The 20,532-nt window shown below is 43.3% G+C and overlaps 1 protein-coding gene across 2 annotated transcripts in view; it reads right to left on the reverse strand.

Annotated features, from left to right (window-relative positions):
• The window catches only part of LOC126482367 (protein GDAP2 homolog), a 991,597-nt gene that overhangs the window by 397,708 nt on the left and 573,357 nt on the right, over nucleotides 1-20,532 (reverse strand). For both annotated transcript variants that reach the window (XM_050106457.1, XM_050106456.1), the window contains one exon: nucleotides 15,427-15,464. The gene's annotated coding sequence lies outside the window, so the exon portion shown is untranslated. The remainder of the gene's footprint in view (nucleotides 1-15,426; nucleotides 15,465-20,532) is intronic.

Genomic DNA, 20,532 nt, shown 5'->3' on the forward strand with positions numbered 1-20,532 from the left:
GTGGTGATTTTATTCAATACGATTAAATCTGTCAGCGCCACATAAAAACAAAGCAGCCGGCCGAAGTGGCCGTGTGGTTAAAGGCGCTGCAGTCTGGAACCGCGAGACCGCTACGGTCGCAGGTTCGAATCCTGCCTCGGGCATGGATGTTTGTGATGTCCTTAGGTTAGTTAGGTTTAACTAGTTCTAAGTTCTAGGGGACTAATGACCTCAGCAGTTGAGTCCCATAGTGCTCAGAGCCATTTGAACCATTTTTTTGAAAAACAAAGCGTTCTAAGTAGTTGCCATATTGAACTTAGAATCGTTCAGGTCAAAATCTGGTACCAGACAGAAGCACAAAACAATTAAAAGAGAATATTCACTTCTTTCATAACAGGCTGTATGGGCGAAAGATCGTGTGTGTGTGGCCTGCCAGCACGCACCATGTTGTAACCACTCTCTTATTTCGATGGAAGATGCGGTGCTAAGGTTATTAGTGATTAGCAAACATATGGCTCAAATGGTTCAAATGGCTCTGAGCACTATGGGACTTAACATCTATGGTCATCAAAATCTGGTACCAGACAGAAGCACAAAACAATTAAAAGAGAATATTCACTTCTTTCATAACAAGCTGTATGGGCGAAAGATCGTGTGTGTGTGGCCTGCCAGCACGCACCATGTTGTAACCACTCTCTTATTTCGATGGAAGATGCGGTGCTAAGGTTATTAGTGATTAGCAAACATACGGCTCAAATGGTTCAAATGGCTCTGAGCACTATGGGACTTAACATCTATGGTCATCAGTCCCCTAGAACTTAGAACTACTTAAACCTAACTAACCTAAGGACAGCACACAACACCCAGCCATCACGAGGCAGAGAAAATCCCTGACCCCGCCGCAAACATAAGGAAACAATATATTTTAAAAATATATATTTAAATAATATTGAGATGGAAAATGTCAAAAGAATAATGTAGTACGAGGTGCATTCAAGTTCTAAGGCCTCCGATTTTTTTTCCCCAGGCTGGAAAGAGATAGAAACATGCGCATTGTTTTAAAATGAGGCCGCGTTCATTGTCAATACATCCCAGAGATGGCAGCACCATACGGCAGATGGAATTTTACCGCCAGCAGCGAGAATGAGAACTGTTTTAAATACTTAAAATGGCGACGTTTTCCTTACTTGAACAGCGTGCAATCATTCGTTTTCTGAATTTGCGTGGTGTGGAACCAATTGAAATTCATCGACAGTTGAAGGAGACATGTGGTGATGGAGTTGTGGATGTGTCGAAAGTGCGTTCGTGGGTGCGACAGTTTAATGAAGGCAGAACATCGTCTGACAACAAACCGAAACAACCTCAGGCTCGCACAAGCCGGTCTGACGACATGATCGAGAAAGTGGAGAGAATTGTTTTGGGGGATCGCCGAATGACTGTTGAACAGATCGCCTCCAGAGTTGGCATTTCTGTGGGTTCTGTGCACACAATCCTGCATGACGACCTGAAAATGCGAAAAGTGTCATCCAGGTGGGTGCCACGAATGCTGACGGACGACCACACGGCTGCCCGTGTGGCATGTTGCCAAGCAGTGTTGACGTGCAACGACAGCATGAATGGAACTTTCTTTTCGTCGGTTGTGACAATGGATGAGACGTGGACGCCATTTTTCAATCCAGAAACAAAGCGCCAGTCAGCTCAATGGAAGCACACAGATTCACCGCCACCAAAAAAATTTCGGGTAACCGCCAGTGCTGAAAAAATGATGGTGTCCATGTTCTGGGACAGCGAGGGCGTAATCCTTACCCATTGCGTTCCAAAGGGCACTACGGTAACAGGTGCATCCTACGAAAATGTTTTGAAGAACAAATTCCTTCCTGCACTGCAACAAAAACGTCCGGGAAGGGCTGCGCGTGTGCTGTTTCACCAAGACAACGCACCCGCACATCGAGCTAACGTTACGCAACAGTTTCTTCGTGATAACAACTTTGAAGTGATTCCTCATGCTCCCTACTCACCTGACCTGGCTCCTAGTGACTTTTGGCTTTTTCCAACAACGAAAGACACTCTCCGTGGATGGAATCATGGCGTCAGCGTTGTGAAAAATGTGTACGTCTGCAGGGCGATTACGTCGAGAAGTAACGCCAGTTTCATCGATTTCGGGTGAGTAGTTAATTATAAAAAAAAGTCGGAGGCCTTAGAACTTGCATGCACCTCGTACAAGGAAGATGAAGCTATCTATTGCGTATTGTTTTTCAGCACACATCAGAATACAACACAAGTGCATACACTAGTTATGTGGATTCTGATCAGTAACGAGACAACTGACCATCACTGGTTTTGTTCAAAATGACCATCGGCGGAGGCAATACACGCTTCCAGTCTGGTATGGACCGAGTGCTGCACACGTGGTGTCATTTCAACGGAGGTGTCTGAGCAGGCTGCAGTAACGCATTATAGTATATCATTGGGAGCAGTTGGCATTTCTTTGTAGACGGCGTCTTTCAGCTTTCCCCCCAGAAAAATATCTACAGGCGTCAAATCCGGGGTACCGAGAGGCCAAAGTACAAATCCCGTTCATCCAGTCTAACGATTTGGAAACAATTCGTGAAGACATGCTGTGGACACCCATCATATTGATACCATGGTTTCCTCCGTGGAAGATGATCTGTTAGGAGGCTGCGATACTTGTGTGCGTTCAGTGTTCCGTCTATGAAAAACGGGCCTGCGAGCCTAGGGTTCACCATCTCACACCACTCGTTTACACTCCATGGACACTGACGTTCCACCTGACGGAGCCAGATCAACAGACCTATAGTGTGTGTTTCGGCGGTTTACCTGGCCATGATTGGTAAATGTGGCTTCATCACTAACCAAGATACATCTGGAATATCCTGCTTTAATGCCCACGTACAGAACTTAACACGATTCTCATAATCGTTTCCAACCAACTCTTGATGGAGAGACAGATATGACAGGGGTGGAACTGGAACCTATATCGATGGAGAAAGCGTGGGACACTTGGCTGACTCATGCCACTTCCTTGTACTATTGCGCGGGAGCTAGCGTGTGGATCAACTGCAACACCAGCAAGATTATTAATTTTCCCCCTCTTCTGTCGTCACTTGTTGCCTTCTGTTACGTTGTCTGTGTGTTCATTACCACTATGACGAAACTAATTGCAGAGGTAAAGACATAATTGTCGAGAACGTTGACGTCTTTTGGGATATCTTGCCACATACGAGGGTCATTCAATAATTAAAGAGACAAATTGGTCTGGGGAAAAAACTGTTAGCAGAACAAGTTTGGTACTTTTATGGCTTTAATTTGGCATCACTAGGATGAGCCCTGATCAGCTGGTGTACCAACATTGTTTTGATTATAACCTCCAAAATACATTTCAAGATGGCAAGTCCGCTTGAAATGTTCACATTAGTTGGACAACGTTCTGTTATTCGTTTTATACTTGCTGAAGGCGAGAAATCAGTGAATATATACTGTAGAATATCTAAAGATTATGGTGTAGATTGCATGAATCGTGCAAATTTTTACAATTGGCTAGAGCAGTCCAAAACTGGTCGCTACTCAGTGACTGACGAACACCGTTCTGGCCGACCAGTTGCAGTTCCAACACCCTCACTTGAAAGTCGAATTGATGACATTATTCGTGCCGATCGCCGTGTGACTGTGAAAATGATTGTTGATAAGTTTCAAGTTAGTACTGTTACAGTTCATAACATTATGTCCAACAAGCTGAAGTACTGCAAAACATGTAAGAGATGGGTCCAAAGGAGTTGACGCGGCTACACAAGGAAACAAGGTTGAGAGTGTGCACAGAGCTAAACGAACGTTATGACAGAGAAGGTGAGCATTTCCTCAATAAAATTTTAACTTGTGATGAAACTTGGATTCACTATTATGGGCCAGAATCAAAAAGGCAAAGCATGGCGTGGAAGCACACCAACTCACCAGTTAAGAAAAAATTCAAAACCCGAGCATCTGCAGGAAAATGGAAATGATCATACGGCGTCAGTGGCCGGGAGTTCCCAGGCGGGAGGTTCGGCCGCCAAGTGCAGGTCTTATTGAGTGTGACGCCACACTGGGCGACTTCCGTGTCTACAATTGGGATGAAATGATGATGAGGACAGCACAACATCCAGTCCCTGAGGGGAGAAAATCTCCCACCCCAGCCGGAAATCGAACCCGGGCCCCCGTGCGTGGCATTCCAACGCGCTGACCGTTCAGCTAATGGGGCGGTTCAAATGGCTCTGAGCACTATGGGACTTAACTTCTGAGGTCATCAGTCCCCTAGAACTTAGAACTACTTAAACCTAAATAACCTAAGGACATCACACGCATCCATGCCCGAAGCAGGATTCGAACCTGCGACCGTAGCAGCAGCGCGGTTCCGGACTGAAGCGCCTAGAACCGCACGGCCACCCAGGCCGGCGACTGAGGCAGACATCAGCAGGAAAAGTCATGATGACGGTGTTTCGCGATGCTGAAGGTCCAGTTTTTTGTGATTATCTCGAAGAGCAGCGTACAATGAACAGCCAATACCACTCCGATTTGCTTTTAAAGAAGATGAAGACAGCCATGAGAGAGAGAGAGAGAGAGAGAGAGAGAGAGAGAGAGAGAGAGAGAGAGACGTCGTGGAACTCAGAGGAGAGGTGTGATTTACCAGCAAGACAACGCACAACCTCATATTGCTCAACTAAGTCGTGAAATCATCGACAAAATGGGCTGGGAAGTAGTGCCTCATCCCCCTTACACAGTGTGCGATTTGTGCTTTTACCAGTGGGGGGGGGGGGGGGGGGAAATGTCTTAGGGGGTTAGTATAATTACATATGTTACTAGCTTGGACCGTGGTGTTACCCATGGTTAAACAGTTATTTATAAATAGATGTTAATGCCGAAACTCACTCTTCACGCGTATGCACTATCAGAAAAGCCATCCCTTGTTATATCTTTAAAAGTACATTATAGGTAAAACTTATTTACAAAATCATCTACATACAGGTATACGAGGGGAATCCAAAAAGTAAAGGTACATTTGTGAAAAGCTGTACTTATTCTGATGATAGAAAACTGAAACATGCGTCATTTTTCTACGTAAATTCCCTCGACTTCAATGCAGTTTTCCAGACGTTTTACGAGTTTTTTTTTATTTCATCAGAAAATACGTTTATCGGTTGCATCTGTAACCAATTTTGCACCGCAGCAATGACGTCTTCATCACTTTCAAATCTTCTCCCCTGTAGTGCTTCCGTTAAGGGTCCAAACATGTGAAAATCGCTTGGAGCCAGATCTGGACTGTATGGTGGATGTTCCAGCACCTCGAATCTCAACTCCTTTATTGCGTCGGCTGTCCGTTTGACAGAATGTGGGCGATCGTTATCTTGCTACAGGATCACACCTCTTCACAGTTTTCCACGACGTTTGGATCTGATTGCAGGTTTTAGTTTCGTACGCAACACATCACATCCACCATACAATACAGACCTGGCTCTAAAGCCTCGTTTACGCTGGGGCGACGTCTTGCAACATTGTGGCATGTTACGGAAATGTGGCGTGCGTCGTCTTGTCATTTAGTTCTAAATGTTTTGAAATGCTTATCTATTACATAACACTTCTTCAAAATTAATAAGCAAACATATTAATAGTATTAATAGTAAGACTGTATTAAAAACTTTCAGCGTTCGGCTCCGCAAATTTAAATTATATGTAAAGTTTTACTCCAGTGCGTGGGAAATAAACATCCCAGGTTGGGATGCATAAACTAAAACCAGAGGAGGGGATGGTCTGGTGCAGTGGGGGGGGGGGGGGGGGAAATCCCCCCCTGCAAATCGCACACTGCCCTTACAGTCCTGATTTAGCACCTAGTGATTTCCATTTGTGTGGTGCACTGAAGGAGGCATTACGTGGGAAGAGGTTCCAGGACAAGGACATGAAAAAGTTTGTGGGGAAACTGGTTCAAATATCAATATAAAGAGTTATTTGCAGTCGGAGTAAAAAAGCTTGTAGCCCGTTGGAACAAGTGCGTAAATGTTCGACGGGACTAAGTTGAAAAGTAGAAAAATTATTGTTTTGTAAAAATAAACGCTTTTTTCTCCAGACCAATTTGTCTCTTTAATTATTCACTGACCCTCATACACCGTACAAGAACGAACTGCATTCTTGCTGCACCCTCCATGAAATCTGGTTTCGCAGGACAGAGCGGACCAGTTTGTGGAAAGGGGCCAAGGTCAATTACTGTTAGTCATACAAGAATACACACAACTTTATTCCTCAAATCAATGGACAGTTTTCTCTTTAAAACAACAAAGATCATTTCGCGGCTGAGGACCCAAGTAATTTCTCCAAAATAAGTTTAAATTATTGCTTTTAAAACAACAGGATTTAGAGTAACGGCTGAAGGCCTTACTTAAGTAAAATTAAAGCATCTTCTCAGCTAAAGGCCGACATAATATTTCAGATCAGCTAAGAAAGTGCTTTAAAAGCTAAGCATTTACAAATTCCGGTTAAAGGCCGTATTTAGGATAATTCATGTTAATTCTTCGACTGAAAGCCCGATTAAAAAAAAATTCTTTACATACTTTACATAATAAAAGAGAGACTTTAAAGATAAGCTTTTACACAGTACAACAGAAAAACATCTTAAGAAAACTTGAAGTATCTTGTTGGCTGAAGGCCCAATCAATTACTCACGAATAATTGTAGACAACCTTAAGATATACATCTACAGAACACGGCTGAAGGCCGTTTCAAGAATTCAAGATAATTAAAGAGAAACCACACAGACAAGGATTTATATATTAAAGCCACAAATTCTGCAACAAACGCGGCTGAAAGCCTAAATACAGAACAAGAATTTTCAATGAAACATGGCTGAAGGCCTAATCTTAAAGTTGTTATGAAGTTCGGCTGAAGGCCATACACTAAACATAAAACAGACAATATTAATACATGGCTGAAGGCCTGACAAAGTACCTGCAACCAAATAAAATGACAATTTTATTGCCATTACAGACTTTTCCTTTGTTCCTTCAGTGATAGTTTAACTAATAGTACTGTTAGCTTTTATAAATGAACAGCTTCGCACCCACGTGCTCATCAAGCCTAAGTTAAGTCCATGTCATTTACTAATATTCTCTATTAAATGTGCTTTTACTTTACATGCAGTACCGAAGTGCCTTACCTCTCCTGCTCCTACTCGCTTCCTTCATTCGGCCTATTTTGCAGACTACAGGAGCAGACCCATGCGCCGCCTTCCAGGCGGGATACAAAAATGTACAGGAACCCAGAGGGAATAATAAGAGTGGAAGATCAAAAACGAAGCGCTCACATTGAAGAGTGTGTGACGGGAATGTAGTCTTTCACCGTTAGTGATCAGTCTACACATCGAAGAAGCAATGATGGAAATAAAAGAAAGGTTCAGGAGTAAAATTAAAATTCAAGGTGAAAGAATACCAGTGATATGATGCGCTGATGCTATCATGCTATCATGAATGAAAGTGACAAGAATTACAGGATCTGCTGCGTGGAATAAACAGTGTAATGAGTACAGAATATGGAATAAGAATAAATCGAAGAAAGATGAAAGTAATGAGAAGTAACAGAAATAAGAACAGCGAGAAACTTAACATGAGGATTGATGGTCAGAAGTACACGAAGTTAAGGAATAACCAATGACAGATGGAGCAAGGAGGACATCAAACACAGATAAGCACTGGCAAAAAGGGCATTCCTGGGCAAGAAAAGCCTATTAGTATCAAACATCTGAGGAAGAAATTTTTGAGGATGTAAGTTTGGAGCGCAGCATTGTATGGTAGTTAAACATGGACTGAGGGAAAACCGGAACAGAAGAGAATTGAAGCATTTGAGATGTAGTGCTGCAGACGAATGTTGAAAAGTTAGGTGGACTGATAATGTAAGGGATGAGGTGGTTCTGCGCAGGATCGGAGAGGAAAGGATTAAATCGGAAACACTAACAAGAAGAAGGGACATAAGACATTACGGAATATCCTTTGATGGTACTACAGGGAGCTGTAGAGGGTAAAAACTGTAGAGGAAGACAGAGGCTGGAATACAGCCAGCAAGTAATTGAGATCGTAGGTTCGAAGTGCTAATCTGAGAGAAGAGGTTGGCACAGAAGATGAATTCGTGGCAGGCCGCATCAAACCAATCAGAAGAGTGACGACTCAAGAAAGGAAAATCTAACGCTGTGTTTTATGAATGACATCTTCACAAACACTACATAGGTGCACCAGTATTTTATAAGTAATATGACTGTTGTGTCGTCTTTTGCGACTGAAGAGTCTTATTTGAACCAGACGCGTTTCGATTTATTTAAAAGCATCCTACACACAGATGTACGATTTTTAACACTGCGCTGTACTAGCCGCACACGGAAATAATTAAAGCCAAAAAATGTTAGTACCAAAAACTAGTAATTTTAAACATGCGAACTGTTTGTGATCTCGTTCAACCAATTTATGAAAAAACTATGATTGTTACAAACGCCACTGTGGTGTGCGTACTGTAAGACCTTCCGTCCACACACCATCAGATTATTTGACTTGTCGCTCTAACGAAGTAGGCGAGTGTCAGTAATATGTCTCGTGGTCTTATTGTGGCGTGTTTATCTTCTGTCGTTAGGTCAGACGATAGAAATGCCACTTGCACGCTTAGAGTAGCAGATTGACGGTGAACAACTTTAAACAGAACTTGATTAATTTTCACACACATTTATTAAAATAATAACAAGCATAAACATTACGTAACTTGATTCTGGATGCTATTTACAATTGACAATCTGAAGTTCCTTTGGTCTTGGTACGTTAATCTTATTCTCACATATCTCTGATACTTGACAAAGTGTCTATACATTTATCTTCATGGCTATGTACTTGAATATGATAATCTTATTAGGTGCAGACTGAAACTTGACTATAGACTGGTACAGACTAATGCAGACGGGTACAGACGGGTACAGACTGGTGTAGACAAATGCGGACTGACTAATCGGAGGTCTGTGCACTCGTTATAATACCTCGCGCGTTCAGGTATCACTGTGCGAGTGTGATCCGCGAGGGGAAAAGGTTCTACGTCAGCAGCAATCTCATTGGCTGCGTTACATATTAATACGCGGATCGGAGGAAGCACAATTTGGTCCGTCTCTAAGGCAGCGCCATCTCGTAATGCGGAGATGGACGAGCGCTGCGCCTGCGCTGTTGTGCTTAGTGGGGCGCGCTCCAGTGGGAAAGTGGTGTACGCGCTGACTATGAGGAACTGTGTACACAACAGCCACCGATTATGCTTTTAAATAAAGCGAAATGCGTTTGGTCCAAATACGACTTTATACTACTGCAAAAGATGGCATAACTGCCGTATTACTTGTGAAATTGTGATTGCTGAAGAGAGACCTCAAAAAGCAAAAGACAACATGAGCACGTTATTTGTGGATACCCAGACATGTTTCAGATAAATCCATTATCAATAGTCAGAGGCGAAAACGTGCATATTGACTGACTGCTGGTACGACGCCCCTCGTGGTCCGTAGTATTCTTCCCCCCTATTATTCCTCGTCAAATAAACTACTGCTACCTAATGAAATGGATAATGAAGATTGTAATACAAGAACAGTAATATTTACGTCCCGAATGTTATTTTATTTGTTCATTTGTTTCCCAGCGTCTCGCCAAGATTCACAGTGAAGCACACAACACTTGTGCGGCACGAGGAACCATTAAAACTGGTACCGACCTGGTTCATATGCCTCTGTCTGATAGAATTTCTGTTATAATCTTGTTCCTGTCGTTACGGACGGCGGCAAACTGTTATTAAATCAGAAGCACAACACAAAAGAAACTGGTTTTCATTTCTCTTCGCATTTATTAATGCACAGTTTAGTTCGACGACCAGTTTTGTTAGCTACAGGAGACTCAAGATTTTAACAGAAGTCAGTAAACTCTATCTGCTTGAAGAAGTTTCCAAATTTCGGGAGTGGCAAATATCAACGAACTAACTGTACATTTTAGAAATTCACTAGCAGATTGTGAGGTAACAGCTATAAACTTTGAATATGTAATCGCAACAGACATACTAATTTTACATTTTAATTATGGAACACTGAATACTTAAATAAAACGAATAACATACGGTAGTGTCTGAAGTGTTTGAATGCTAGCCCACCACTGACTGAAAACTTTATGATGGTATGATGGAACCTAGACTGACAGACTGACTACGTGCGCGACACCTATTTATAGGCGCGGATATTATTTTTTTTTTGGTCATTAGTCTACTGACTGGTTTGATGCGGCCCGCCACGAATTCCTTTCCTGTGCTAACCTCTTCATCTCAGAGTAGCACTTGCAACCTACGTCCTCAATTATTTGCTTGACGTATTCCAATCTCTGTCTTCCTCTACAGTTTTTGCCCTCTACAGCTCCCTCTAGTACCATGGAAGTCATTCCCTCATGTCTTAGCAGATGTCCTGTCATCCTGTCACTTCTCCTTATCAGTGTTTTCCACATATTCCTTTCCTCTCCGATTCTGTGTAGAACCTCCTCATTCCTTACCTTATCAGTCCACCTAATTTTCAATATTCGTCTATAGCACCACGTCTCAAATGCTTCTGTTCCGGTTTTCCCACAGTCCATGTTTCACTACCATACAATGCTGTACTCCAGACGTACATCCTCCGAAATTTCTTCCTCAAATTAAGGCCGGTATTTCATATTAGTAGACTTCTCTTGGTCAGAAATGCCTTTTTCCCAAAGCGAGTCTGCATTTGATGTCCTCCTTGCTCCGTCCGTCATTGGTTATTTTACTGCCTAGGTAGCAGAATTCCTTAACTTCATTGATTTCGTGACCATCAATCCTGATGTTAAGTTTCTCGCTGTTCTCATTTCTACTACTTCTCATTACCTTCGTCTTTCTCCCATTTACTCTCAAACCATACTGTGTACTCATTAGACTGTTCATTCCGTTCAGCAGATCATTTAATTCTTCTTCACTTTCACTCAGGATAGCAATGTCATCAGCGAATCGTATCATTGATATCCTTTCACTTTGTATTTTAATTCCACTCCTGAACCTTTCTTTTATTTCCATCATTGCTTCCTCGATGTACAGATTGAAGAGTAGGGGCGAAAGGCTACAGCCTTGTCTTACACCCTTCTTAATACGAGCACTTCGTTCTTGATCGTCCACTCTTATTATTCCCCCTTGGTTGTTGTACATATTGTATATGACCCGTCTCTCCCTATAGCTTACGCCTACTTTTTTCAGAATCTCGAACAGCTTGCACCATTTTATATTGTCGAACGCTTTTTCCAGGTCGACAAATCCTATGAAAGTATCTTGATTTTTCTTTAGCCTTGCTTCCATTATTAGCCGTAACGTCAGAATTGCCTCTCTCGTCCCTTTACTTTTCCTAAAGCCAAACTGATCGTCACCTAGCGCATTCTCAATTTTCTTTTCCACTCTTCCGTATATTATTCTTGTAAGCAGCTTCGATGCATGAGCTGTTAAGCTGATTGTGCGATAATTCTCGCACTTGTCAGCTCTTGCCGTCTTCGGAATTGTGTGGATGATGCTTTTCCGAAAGTCAGATGGTATATCGCCAGACTGATATATTCTACACACCAACGTGAATAGTCGTTTTGTTGCCACTTCCCCCAATGATTTTAGAAATTCTGATGGAATGTTATCTATCCCTTCTGCCTTATTTGACCGTAAGTCCTCCAAAGCGCTTTTAAATTCCGATTCTAATACTGGATCCCCTATCTCTTCTGAATCGACTCCTGTTTCTTCTTCTATCACATCAGACAAATCTTCACCCTCATAGAGGCTTTCAATGTATTCTTTACACCTGTCTGCTCTCTCCTCTGCATTTAACAGTGGAATTCCCGTTGCATTCTTAATGTTACAACCGTTGCTTTTAGTGTCACCAAAGGTTGTTTTGACTTTCCTGTATGCTGAGTCTGTCCTTCCGACAGTCATATATTTTTCGATGTCTTCACATTTTTCCTGCAGCCATTTTGTCTTAGTTTCCCTGCACTTCCTATTTATTTCATTCCTCAGCGACTTGTATTTCTGTATTCCTGATTTTTCCGGAACATGCTTGTACTTCCTCCTTTCATCAATCAACTGAAGTATTTCTTGTGTTATCCATGGTTTCTTCGCAGCTACCTTCTTTGTACCTATGTTTTCCTTCCCAACTTCTGTGATGGCCCTTTTTAGAGATGTCCATTCCTTTTCAACTGTACTGCCTACTGCGCTATTTCTTATTGCTATATCTATAGCTTTAGAGAACTTCAAACGTATCTCGTCATTCCTTAGTGCTTCCGTATCCCACTTTTTGCGTATTGATTCTTCCTGACTAATGTCAGGAACTTCAGCCTACTCTTCACCACTACTATATTGTGACCTGAGTCTATATCTGCTCCTGGGTATGCCTTACAATCCAGCATCTGATTTCGGAATCTCTGTCTGACCATGATGTAATCTAATTGAAATCTTCCCATATCTCCCGGCCTTTTCCAAGTATACCTCCTCCTCTTGTGATTCTTGAACCTCATGGTAACCTCCCCCTTGGCAGTCCCCTCCCGGAGATCCGAATGGGGGACTATTCCGGAATCTTTCGCCAATGGAGAGATCATCATGACACTTCTTCAATTACAGGCCACATGTCCTGTGGATACACGTTACGTGTCTTTAATGCAGTGGTTTCCATTGCCTTCTGCATCCTCATGTCGTTGATCATTGCTGATTCTTCCGCCTTTAGGGGCAATTTCCCACCCCTAGGACAAGAGAGTGCTCTGAACCTCTATCCGCTCCTCCGCCCTCTTTGACAAGGCCGTTGGCAGAATGAGGCTGACTTCTTATGCCGGAAGTCTTCGGCCGCCAATGCTGATTATTTATCAAAATTTAGGCAGTGGCGGGGATGGAACCCGGGACCGAAGACGTTTTGATTATGAATCAAAGACGCTACCCCCCCCCTTTTTTTTGTTCGTTATTGATCGTTGTGTTTGGTCGTTGCGGACGTCGCAAGACAGCCTGTTCAAGTTCGGTGGTTGATCCTTCCACTCTGTTTTTTATTACAGAGGCCAACCGGCTCTCTGACCGAACACGCTGAGCTACCGTGCCGGCTGCCCCTAGACCACGGGGTCATGGCTATTACAGACATTAAAAACTGGTAAAATGCTATTTTAGATATTAACGTAAGAGCAGGAACATTCAAAGGGACAAAGATAAAACAGGTAGTGAAATCAGCTTAAGTAATATCTATGTAATTAGAAGAAGACAAAATGATAAATGCTACTATATGCGACTGAAGTTTTTGATGTGCACGGGGATTCTCAATGCTCGCTACAAACTGTCGAGAAAGTGAATTCATCTAACTTGAATAATTAACAAAGTAACACGTTATTTTTGGTGAAAGAATACATTTTCAGAAACGGACTAGTCAGGTCTACAAAACAATGGCTCAACTTTTTGAAAAGAATTACGTTCTAAGACTGAAACACCCTGGAACACGAAAACTTCGAATACGAATATCTTTTCAAATACTAGGTTTCCAGCCACAATTAAATCTTTGACTGAAGGAGCAAAACGCTGTCTTCCAAACAAGCTATTTCAGTATTGACACAAACACTTTTTAACACCGTTGAATCCTGACGTTCATGTGGTTTCTGCATATAGTAAATCCAGATTATTTCTTCAAAGAAAAGTCTCCATAAGAACTAAAGATACTATTGTCATCAGCATTTGGTAAATCACGCTGTTAGTAATGAATTTAGTGGTGTATTGGGCAGATACGAATTTTGTCGTTTTCTGTAGCTTAGGCCTATGCATTTTTGATAAACGAAATCAGAAAAGGAAGAAAATTGATATCATGAATTGGGTAAGGACAAGTAGATAATCATACCTTGCTCTTTTACAATCAGGTATGTGTACTCAAAAGTGTAGTCATATTTGCAACCCGGTTCTATCATGCTCTGTTCAATCATTAATCAAATCATCAGATCTTTACAACAGAAAAAATATCCTATAACGAAATACAGCACTACGAACGCTGGAAGCTCCGCCGACACCGTATCATATCCTATAACGAAATACAGCACTACGAACGCTGGAAGCTCCAACATTGCTCCCCTGTAGCCCATTGTTGGTAGTCAGCGACAAGCTTATCTTATTCGATCAACATCAGGATCCGTACCAGATCGGTTTGACGGAGGAGATAGAGAAGATCCAAAGAAGAGCGGCGCGTTTCGTCACAGGGTTATTTGGTAACCGTGATAGCGTTACGGAGATGTTTAATAAACTCAAGTGGCAGATTCTGCAAGAGAGGCGCTCTGCATCGCGGTGTAGATTGCTCGCCAGGTTTCGAGAGGGTGCGTTTCTGGATGAGGTATCGAATATATTGCTTCCCCCTATTTATACCTCCCGAGGAGATCACGAATGTAAAATTAGAGAGATTAGAGCGCGCACGGAGGCTTTCAGACAGTCGTTCTTCCCGCGAACCATCCGCGACTGGAACAGGAAAGGGAGGTAGTGACAGTGGCACGCAAAGTGCCCTCCGCCACACACCGTTGGGTGGCTTGCGGAGTATAAATGTAGATGTAGATATTGTTTGAGCTGCTATCGCGTTCCGACTATCGATAGCCAACCACATTCGAACTGAAACAATAACTGAATAAGTACATGGGCGCCCATACATTGGGTGAGGGGGGGGGGGGGGGATTGGGGGGAGGGGGGGAGGGGGGGAGAGGGGGGGGGAGAGGGGGGGAGGGGGCCTGGCGCCGCACCGTCCCTCCTCCCCGCCGCATCTCTCAGTCTCAGGGAAACGATAAAATACAATGTAGTCTCGTGTTTTTTTGTTTTTTTTTTTAAGAAAATGGTTTAGAGGTGGTCATTATGCAGGTTTTTAACAAGGTCGGAACTGGAACTCCTTTATGGCTACTTACAAGTCACCATTCGTGTTCCAAACTATTAAAAATACGGCACACCCAGGTCTAGCTATTCTCCCCACCCCCTCCCCTCACCACCACACCCCCCGGTACAAACCATCGTATGGGCACCCTTGAGTAATATGTACAAAAATAAATAACATCACCCAGAAATATTAATGCTGGTAATGGATTTATCCCGAAAAACTTCCCTGTGTTGGTGAAGCTGGTTATCGTTCAAGATATATTCGTAGCCTGTAAGGGAATCTACTTTTTGTGTTATAGAGATCGGAGTGCAAAAACAGAGCTTCTGCTGCAGTTGTCACGGACTCTGCACTGGCTAACAAAGCCGTTTGGTACCACATTGACGATCCCAGATTTCTGCTACACGAAAGACTGCGTGGCCACAGAACTAAGAAAGGTCAGCCTCATTGCTATATTTATGCTAGAGGTGTTGGTTTCATAGTACGAAATAAATAATTTTCCTTACCTTTCCCCCGTCACGGGAAACCGGCTGTCCTTGGAACTCTGAAATAGAGAGACTATGTCAGTATTCACGAAACTATGGCTTTCAAATGGCTCTGAGCACTATGGGACTTAACATCTGAGGTCATCAGTCCCCTAGAACTTAGAACTACTTAAACCTAACTAACCTAAGGACATCACAGACATCCATGCCCGAGGCACACGAAACTATATTCACGCGTTCTTTTCCTTAAGTACCTACTTTCCGCGCAATCTATATGACTTAAGAGAGTTCACTCCCATGGTAAAGAGAATGCCGGTAAGTGCTTTGCTTAGTCACCCCCTAGTCAAAGAAGAAACATAGTACTGTATTAGTGAGTTTAGAAGTGAATGAAGACCGTAGCTAATACACGAAACTTCACTTCATGTCGACATATTTTCTGCAATGCTTCGAAGATCAGTAGATGAACGCTTTACATACATATCTCAAGCAAATCTTTGTCAATGGCTAAAGCAATAGTCCTCAAAGACTTCGCTTAAGTTTCTCACGAGGGACCTAACGGTACTGTGTAGTAGAGTAGTTGACAAGATATCGATGAATCGATACTTTTCCTAAAAGGTATCGATATACACCTGTGACATTACATCCACCGATATTTCCATATCAAAACAGCAATATTGAGGGGGAATATTTTTATTTTATCTTATATTTTTTCGCAATTTTCTATACATTTTTGATGTTGTTCTTTTGAAGTTGTAGCAGAACATGATTTTACTTTCACTGTGTGAAGGAGCCTTACTATTTTTCAAGTTTTCATAACGTTCAGTGTTTTTTGGTTGAATGTGTGAAGCAAATATAGATGGCACAAAGAAGCAGTCCTATTTCACTGGGGGGTGTCGGTGTGATTGGAATAACAAGATATCCGATGTGAAGAAATAGCACACCAATTGCTTTAAAGAAAACAATTTTAATACAGCTAGTGTGCTATTTCTTCACGTCGGCATTCTTCAAAAACAGTTTCTAAAACCGATGAACAAAAATCTAAATGGCAAGATCGTTCGACACGTGTGCGGGAAACTGCAACGTTTAACTTCAGCACGAAATTTTGTCACTGCAACTGCTAGGTCGCTGGCGTAGACAGAAGTGAAAAAACAGGGACACAAAGCGGTCCAGAAAAATCCGGTATCTACATCTACATCTACATCTACATCTACACTCCGCGAGCCACCTTACGGTGTGTGGCGGAGGGTACTTATTGTACCACTATCTGATCCCCCCTTCCCTGTTCCATTCACGAATTGTGCGTGGGAAGAACGACTGCTTGTAAGTCTCCGTATTTGCTCTAATTTCTCGGATCTTTTCGTTGTGATCATTACGCGAGATATATGTGGGCGGTAGTAATATGTTGCCCATCTCTTCCCGGAATGTGCTCTCTCGTAATTTCGATAATAAACCTCTCCGTATTGCGTAACGCCTTTCTTGAAGTGTCCGCCACTGGAGCTTGTTCAGCATCTCCGTAACGCTCTCGCGCTGACTAAATGTCCCCATGACGAATCGCGCTGCTTTTCGCTGGATCATGTCTATCTCTTCTATTAATCCAACCTGGTAAGGGTCCCATACTGATGAGCAATACTCAAGAATCGGACGAACAAGCGTTTTGTAAGCTACTTCTTTCGTCGATGAGTCACATTTTCTTAGAATTCTTCCTATGAATCTCAACCTGGCGCCTGCTTTTCCCACTATTTGTTTTATGTGATCATTCCACTTCAGATCGCTCCGGATAGTAACTCCTAAGTATTTTACGGTCGTTACCGCTTCCAATGATTTACCACCTATGGCATAATCGTACTGGAATGGATTTCTGCCCCTATGTATGCGCATTATATTACATTTATCTACGTTTAGGGAAAGCTGCCAGCTGTCGCACCATGCATTAATCCTCTGCAGGTCCTCCTGGAGTACGTACGAGTCTTCTGATGTTGCTACTTTCTTGTAGACAACCGTGTCATCTGCAAATAGCCTCACGGAGCTACCGATGTTGTCAACTAAGTCATTTATGTATATTGTAAACAATAAAGGTCCTATCACGCTTCCCTGCGGTACTCCCGAAATTACCTCTACATCTGCAGATTTTGAACCGTTAAGAATGACATGTTGTGTTCTTTCTTCTAGGAAATCCTGAATCCAATCACAAACCTGGTCCGATATTCCGTAAGCTCGTATTTTTTTTCACTAAACGTAAGTGCGGAACCGTATCAAATGCCTTCCTGAAGTCCAGGAATACGGCATCAATCTGCTCGCCAGTGTCTACGGCACTGTGAATTTCTTGGGCAAATAGGGCGAGCTGAGTTTCACATGATCTCTGTTTGCGGAATCCATGTTGGTTATGATGAAGGAGATTTGTATTATCTAAGAACGTCATAATACGAGAACACAAAACATGTTCCATTATTCTACAACAGATTGACGTAAGCGAAATAGGCCTATAATTATTCGCATCTGATTTATGACCCTTCTTGAAAATGGGAACGACCTGCGCTTTCTTCCAGTCGCTAGGTACTTTACGTTCTTCCAGCGATCTACGATAAATTGCTGATAGAAAGGGGGCAAGTTCTTTAGCATAATCACTGTAGAATCTTAAGGGTATCTCGTCTGGTCCGGATGCTTTTCCGCTACTAAGTGATAGCAGTTGTTTTTCAATTCCGATATCGTTTATTTCAATATTTTCCATTTTGGCGTCCGTGCGACGGCTGAAGTCAGGGACCGTGTTACGATTTTCCGCAGTGAAACAGTTTCGGAACACTGAATTCAGTATTTCTGCCTTTCTTCGGTCGTCCTCTGTTTCGGTGCCATCGTGGTCAACGAGTGACTGAATAGGGGATTTAGATCCGCTTACCGATTTTACATATGACCAAAACTTTTTAGGGTTCTTGTTTAGATTGTTTGCCAATATTTATGTTCGAATTCGTTGAATGCTTCTCTCATTGCTCTCTTTACGCTCTTTTTCGCTTCGTTCAGCTTTTCCTTATCAGCTATGATTCGACTACTCTTAAACCTATGATGAAGCTTTCTTTGTTTCCGTAGTACCTTTCGTACATGATTGTTATACCACGGTGGATCTTTCCCCTCGCTTTGGACCTTAGTCGGTACGAACTTATCTAAGGCGTACTGGACGATGTTTCTGAATTTTTTCCATTTTTGTTCCACATCCTCTTCCTCAGAAATGAACGTTTGATGGTGGTCACTCAGATATTCTGCGATTTGTGCCCTATCACTCTTGTTAAGCAAATATATTTTCCTTCCTTTCTTGGCATTTCTTATTACACTTGTAGTCATTGATGCAACCACTGACTTATGATCACTGATACCCTCTTCTACATTCACGGAGTCGAAAAGTTCCGGTCTATTTGTTGCTATGAGGTCTAAAACGTTAGCTTCACGAGTTGGTTCTCTAACTATCTGCTCGAAGTAATTCTCGGACAAGGCAGTCAGGATAATGTCACAAGAGTCTCTGTCCCTGGCTCCAGTTCTGATTGTGTGACTATCCCATTCTATACCTGGTAGATTGAAGTCTCCCCCTATTACAATAGTATGATCACGAAACTTCTTCACTACGTTCTGCAGGTTCTCTCTGAGGCGCTCAGCTACTACGGTTGCTGATGCAGGTGGTCTATAGAAGCATCCGACTATCATATCTGACCCACCTTTGATACTTAACTTAACCCAGATTATTTCACATTCGCATTCGCTAATAACTTCACTGGATATTATTGAATTCTTTACTGCTATAAATACTCCTCCACCATTGGCGTTTATCCTATCCTTGCGGTATATATTCCATTCTGTGTCTAGGATTTCGTTACTGTTCACTTCCGGTTTTAACCAACTTTCCGTTCCTAATACTATATGCGCACTATTTCCTTCAATAAGAGATACTAATTCAGGAACCTTGCCCTGGATACTCCTGCAGTTTACCAATATTACGTTGACTTTTCCTGTTTTTGGTCTCTGAGGACGGACGTTCTTTATCAACGATGATAATGTCCTCTCTGGTAAGCCGTCAGGTATTTTATCGTTTATCGTTTCGCCCAAGGGGGGGTCCCTCTAACCTAAAAAACCCCCGTGTGCACGCCACACGTACTCTGCTACCCTAGTAGCTGCTTCCGGTGTGTAGTGCACGCCTGACCTGTCTAGGGGGGCCCTACAGTTCTCCACCCAATAACGGAGGTCAATGAATTTGCAACCATTATAGTCGCAGAGTCGTCTGAGCCTCTGGTTTAGACCCTCCACACGGCTCCAAACCAGAGGACCGCGATCAACTCTGGGCACTATGCTGCAGATATTAAGCTCAGCTTGCACTCCGCGTGCGATGCTGGTTGTCTTCACCAAATCAGCCAGCCGCCGGAAGGAACCAAGGATGGCCTCAGAACCCAAGCGGCAGGCGTCATTCGTTCCGACATGTGCTACTATCTGCAGCCGGTCACACCCAGTGCGTTCAATAGCTGCCGGAAGGGCCTCCTCCACATTACGGACGAGACCCCCCGGCAAGCACACCGAGTGCACACTGGCATTCTTCCCCGACCTACCCGCTATTTTCCTAAGGGGCTCCATAACCCGCCTAACGTTGGAGCTCCCTATAACTAATAGGCCCGCCCTCTGTGACTGTCGGGACCTTGCCGGAGAATCGGCCACTGGCCCAACAGGCGAGGCATCCTGTGGTGGCTCGGAAACGATGTCATCACCACTAGGAAGCACCCCGTACCTGTTGGAAAGGGGTAAGGCAGCTGCCACGCGGCCAGATCCCACCTTCGCCTTTCGGCCAGGCACGCGCGAGCCCACCACTGTCCGCCATTCACCCTGGAGTGATGGCTGACCGGTAAGATGCTCACTGCCGGAAGACGCAGCGACATCAGGGGTTCCATGTGATTCCAAGGCCACCGAAGTAGGCATAGGTCTCACCACAGTTGCCCCAACGCCACTACGAGCCGACGCCTGCGCCTCGAGCTCGATGAGCCTAACAGACAAAGCCTCCACCTGCCCCCGAAGAGTGGCCAATTCTGCTTGCGTCCGCTCACAACAACCACAGTCCCTACACATGACTATGTTTACCCTACTCTATACGGTGACAAA

The sequence above is a fragment of the Schistocerca serialis genome, chromosome 5 (genome assembly GCF_023864345.2).
Source record: "Schistocerca serialis cubense isolate TAMUIC-IGC-003099 chromosome 5, iqSchSeri2.2, whole genome shotgun sequence".
Taxonomy (NCBI): Eukaryota; Metazoa; Arthropoda; class Insecta; order Orthoptera; family Acrididae; genus Schistocerca; species Schistocerca serialis.